Here is a 6,000-nt window from a genome sequence, read left to right as displayed (position 1 = left end):
CAATGTACATGCTATATAGTTGTAATAATATAGGGAGTAATAGTAAGAAAAAAAAGCTGTATATGATCAGGATAGATGCATTTTCTTAAAAAATATTTTTGATCCACAATTGGTTCAATCCATCAATGTGGAATCTACAGATACAGAAGGCTGACTGTATACAAAAAGCATTTATTTTAAGGAATTATCTTATTCGATGATGGAGTCTGTCTAAAATCCGTAGGGTGGGCTCGTAGGCTGGAGATCCATGGAACAGGCACTGAAGATTCACACTGCAGTATCAGTTCTTATTAGTTCTGCCTTGGCAGCAGCCTTCATTTCTCTCCACATCTCATTCTCTGCGAACACTAGTCTGGTCCACATGGACTCTCATCTGGACCCTCTACATTCAGTCATGAGCTTGTCTTATCCATTCCTGCTCACTGAAACCAAAATAAGCTTCAAAAACAAGCAAAGGACAAATAAGAAAACAAAAGCATAATATGATCATGACTATCTTATGTTTTCGTGGTTTCTCCTTTCCTTCAGGCTAAAACCTTCCTTTCATCTTGATGAACCGGGAACTTCATGAAATGGCCCATGCCCACTTTTGCAGGCTTGTCTCTTGCCCAATTTACCCAAATTCACAGAACAATGGATTTCTCTCAGTTCTTGGAATTTTTCTTTTTCTCTCTGAATTTCATGAATCTTCACAGGCTGTTTTTTCGTCCCTCTTCATGGTGACCCAAATTGAAATCACCCACATTGAAGTCACTTTTTCCAAGATTTCCTTCTGCTCTCAAACCTGCCTTCGTAGTCTCATCAGAGCCCATATCTTCCCATAATACTCGTGAGGCATCAGGGTTTTTGCTTGTTTGTTTGTTTTCTGTCCCTATCCCTCAGTCTATTGAAGGTGGACCTGTCTTCTTCCATTTTATTTCCACGATGGTGCATAGTAAGAAAAAAGTGAAACAATGAAAAAAATGAAATAGAAAGCAGAATTTATGTGCATTTTTATTTTTCTGAAGTTACAAAACAATGAAATTAAATGAAATTTATATATATATTTTATATTGAAAATATAATTGAAGCATTAATTTGCCATTCCCATAGTGTGTTCATACCTAGTGAATTTAACATATAGAGCTGAAGTGTTGTTTATTCAAAAGGCCTGTATGGAGGCTGGGAATTTTACACAGCAGGTTAAGCCATTGCAGGACCATCTGCATCCCATTCTGGAGTGACACTTTGAGTCCTGGCTAATCTTCACTTCTGGTATAGATTCCCAGTAGTGCTCTTGGGAGGTAACAGGTGATAACTCAAGCATTAGGTTCCTGCCACTCATATGCGAGACCCAAAAGTAGCTCACATGTCCTCACTTCAGCTTGGCCTTACCCTGGCTGTTGCAGGCGTTTGGAGAGTGAACGAGCAGATAAGAATTTTTTCTGCCTCTCTTTTTCTTCATCTCTGTACCACTCTGCCTTTGAGATTACGGAATAAATATTTGTAAGGGGGAGGGAGGAAGCTTTCCTGATTTATTACAAAAAGCAGCATTGCCCTTTGAGAGCCTGGAACTGGACTTGTGTTTTAGAGAGTATGTTCTGGTCATAGCTTTACAGTTTTCTAATACATGAGCAAAGAGTTCATGGAGCCAAGGGGTAGGAACCCATGGAATCAGCATATTCTCTTGGCATACGATTCTGTCCACCTGGAATCCCTGCCTGAATGACTCCATGCTACATTTAGATTACATATGAGACATCTCTTGACTTGTCCTGTTGAGGTTAGATTGCATGGCCACTGTACACAGCAAGCTTACATAAGGGATAAGCATTTACTCTTTTTTTTTCCCTCATGGAAGAATTCTTCTTTATTTGGTTCAACAAAAATAAAATAAGCTGCATAGGTTCAGAGAGACAGCAACTTTTTTATGGCTGCAGTAGCTGATACAGCATCTCCTTGCTACTCTCTGTGGACCACAGTGATACATTCAGAAGCCTGTTAGCAAGCACAGGAGTTCTTGAACACTTCCCCACTGGTTCTTGCCTGCTCATTGCCTGTCATGCCTGTGCCCTACAACAATAACCATCATGATGCAAAAGGAAAATCCCAAGAGAAAAACAGAAATGAAAACCAATGCCAAACAAACAAAAAACAAAAACCCATTTTTGCCTAAAGGTTTGGGGTGAAGTCTTCATTCCCTACCCAGTAGCAAGAGGCAGCCAGCACCCCAGAAGTCCACAGCCAGGACTGTCACTCAGCTGGTGTCTAAACCTTGAATGATGTATGCCCTTGCACAAGTAACAAAAATTCAAGGTTTTCTACTAGCACCAGGCAGCAAGTCCTTGCTGATTTCCCCAAGTCTGCATTTACTCTCCTTTAAAAAAAAAAGAGAAGACTCAACCAAGTCACATATTCTATATTCAAAAATTAAAGCATCTTTTGTTGCCCAGGCTTGAGAGCTAGTGGACAGTACTGAGCGAGATTCATAAAAAAATAATAAAAACCCTCCCCACACCCCAAGTACAGCTATCATGCTAGTTAAAAACATCCCTCACTCACCTACCCTCACCTGCATTGATTTTAGAGAAGAAAAAAACATCTTACCACCCTGAAAACAAGGGAACGCCAGAAGTGTCTGAAAACAAGACAACTACACAGACAGCTAGGAACACGGGGCACGATGCCAACGCTGGTTTTCTAAGTAAACACTCAAGCATTGACTCCTCAGGGGAACTCACTGAACTGATGTTCCTTGGAGTGTTCACTCATATTGGGTCAAGGTTTCTCAAGGGGTAGGATAGAACCAGGGGTAGGAAAAGAAGGGAATAGGGTGGTGCAGAGCCAAGACCCAGGGACTGATGTGGTGTGACTGTTTTTATACCAACATGTTGCAGATTACTAAAAGTTATATTTTTAGAGCAGAAAGTTGGATCATATTTTATTTAATGGATTTTCAGATCTTTTAGAATGTTGAATATTGATTTATATATGTTAAATTTTTTGACATATGACATGTAAGCCCTATTTCTACTATTGTTATGAGATTTGCAAGCATTAGGTTTGGTTATGATGGGAAGTAATTAAGCTGTGGTGATGTGTGTAAATGTGATTCAGTGTAGTCTCTGCGATACATTATGAGATCTCCAACAAAGACCTTAGAGAACTACTTCTCATACTCAGGACTTCATTCACCACGAGTGTAATCATAGACCCTTTTCCAAACTTAAAATACACTTCTTTGATTCTTAAAATACACTTCTTTGAGAATTTAAAATGCTTTTAAGGGTTTCAAATCATCAAATATGCTTGTACATTTAGTTTTAGTATCTTCTGTTTTATGATATAGTTTTAATAATAGTTTCAAAAATCATTTTCTTTAGTTAAAAAGGAGATAAATGCTGCTCTCAGGAAAAAAGAATAACTTTCCTTGGAATTTATATTCTCTAAGTTTATGATGTCAAAACTATTCCTCTATATCACATATCTCAAATGACATCTTTATGGAATCCTGGATACTTAGAAAAAAGTGTTATTGATTAACATTTCAAATAACTATGGCCAACACTACAGCAAAATTCTGCAACTACTCATGGCTTATTTATATTCACCAAAGAATATTCCCTGAAAATATTTAAGATATGTGCATTGATTTTAACTTCTAAAACATATAATAAGATCATTCCCTATGCACTAAACTATGAAGACTTTATATATCATTGCTATAGGATCAATATGTTTTTTAAAAAATTATTTTATTTATTTGAATGACAGAGTTACAGAGAGAGATAGAGCCAGAGAGAGAAAGAGAGGGAGAGAGGGAGAGGTCTTCCATTCTGCTGGTTCACTCCCTAAATGACCACAACGGCCAGAGCTGAGCTGATCTGAAGCCAGGAGCCAGGAGCCAGGAGCTTCTTCCAGGTCTCCCATGTGGGCCCAAGGACTTGGGCCATCTTCTGCTGCTTTCCCAGGCCATAGCAGAGAGCTGGATTGGAAGAGGAGCAGCAAGGACATGAACCGGCGCCCATATGGGATGCTGGCGCTGCAGGCTGAGGCTTTAACCAACTGTGCCACAGCACTGGCCCCAGGATCAATTCTTTAAATATTTGAGATGACAACATGTGGTTAAGACACCTCATGGGATGATCACATATAGCGTCAGGTGGCTACATAGTCTCAGTTCCTCTGTTTCTGATCCCACTTCCTGCTAATGTGTACCCAGGGAAGCAGGAGATGATGACTCACCACTTGGGTCCTTGCCAGCCACGTGGGAGACCTGAACTGTGTTCTGGGCTCCTGGCTTCAGTCTGACCCAGTCCTTGTTGTGGACATTTTGGGAATGAACCAGTGGATGGAAAATCTTTCTGTGTGTCTGCATCCTTATCTAAATAAAATGAAAATAAATAAAAAAAAACCTTATCCTACAATTTAGAGATAAAAAATATAAGATTTAAGAGCTAACGTTCATTTAAACATCTGTCAATACTCTTGTTTCTCTTCAGATCTTTCTTTTCAGATTTTTCTTTTCAAATCTTTCACCTTTTACATTTAAGCATCTATCTTTAGGGTAAACATATGCTTTTCATCTTCATGAAATCATCTTTTAAAAATTAGCTTAAATAATAAAATCCTCAAAGGGAAGGATATTCTGAAACGGTAAATCCACTTGCAGAGCTTACATTTTTCATTCTTTTTTTAAACTTTGTCTAAGCCCCAAGAAGCACAATTTTGACCCATTCTCTCCTCCATGTGAGAAAATCAGTTTACTACTACTTCCCTTAAAAATATGAGCCCTGTATAACTTAATAGCCTGGAAATAAAGAATGGTTTTCTCTTAGGCATTCTAGGACCTACATTTATGATTGTTCACATATTCTCATTAGTTTGAGGTCAACATTTATTAAATAGCATTTTCATTAACTGAAACAACAGGAGATAATCCTTTCTGAATTTCTTTTCAATGACAGAATCAGTGATTGCCAAAATGATTTATGGTTTTCTTTTTAAATTGAAAGGGGAAAAAAAAAGAGTCAGAAATACTCTCTAGAAATAAACCAAAGTCTTCTTGATTTGAGAAATGTTACTAGGGCCGGTGCTGTGGTGCAATGGGTAAAGCCGCCACCTGCAGTGCCCTCATCCTATATGGGCATCGGTTCAAGTCCTGGCTGCTCCACTTCTGATCCAGCTCTCTGCTATGGCCTGGGAAAGGAGTAGAAAATGGTTCTGCACCTACGTGGGGGACCAGCAGGAAGCTCCTGGCTCCTAATTTTGGCTCAGTGCAGCTCAGGCAGTTGCAGCCAATTGGGGAGTGAACCAGCGATGGAAGACCTCCCTCTCTCTGTAACTATGACTTTCAAATAAATAAATAAATCTTTTAAAAAAGAAATGTTATTATTTCTTTTCTCAGAAAGAATAAAAATAACAAATATTCAAATATACTGTTTTATTTGAAGATATTGGGAAAATATTTCTAAATAAATTTGGAATTTGAGAAGTGTTGATTTTCTTTATATTAAACTGAAATTTTATTTGGACTAAAAGTTAGATATAGAAAACAAGCAAGAGGGACTGGTTCTGTGGTGCAGCGGGTTACAGCCCTGGCCTGAAGTGCCAGCATCCCACATGGGCGCTGGTTCAAAACCCGGCTGCTCCACTTCCCATCCAGCTCTCTGCTCTGGCCTGGGAAAACAGTAGAAAACGGCCCAAGTGCTTGGGCCCCTGCACCCGTGTGGGAAACCTGGAAAAAGCTCCTGGTTCCTGGCTTTAGATCGGCGCAGCTCTGGCCGATGCAGCCAATTGGGGAGTGAACCATTGGATGGAAGACCTCTCTCTCTACCTCTCCTTCTCTCTGTGTGTAACTCTTTCAATAAATAAATAAATCTTTTTTTAAAAAAAAAAAAAGAAAACAAGCAAGAGAGGAAGGAGGAGGAAGAGTGAAAGTATGGGTGAGTGGGAGGGTAGGGTTGGAAGTATCACTGTGTTCCTAAAGCTGTATATATGAAATACATGAAATTTATTCAC

The sequence above is a fragment of the Oryctolagus cuniculus genome, chromosome 1 (assembly GCF_964237555.1).
Source record: "Oryctolagus cuniculus chromosome 1, mOryCun1.1, whole genome shotgun sequence".
NCBI classification, from domain to species: Eukaryota; Metazoa; Chordata; class Mammalia; order Lagomorpha; family Leporidae; genus Oryctolagus; species Oryctolagus cuniculus.
This window is presented reverse-complemented; position numbering follows the sequence as displayed.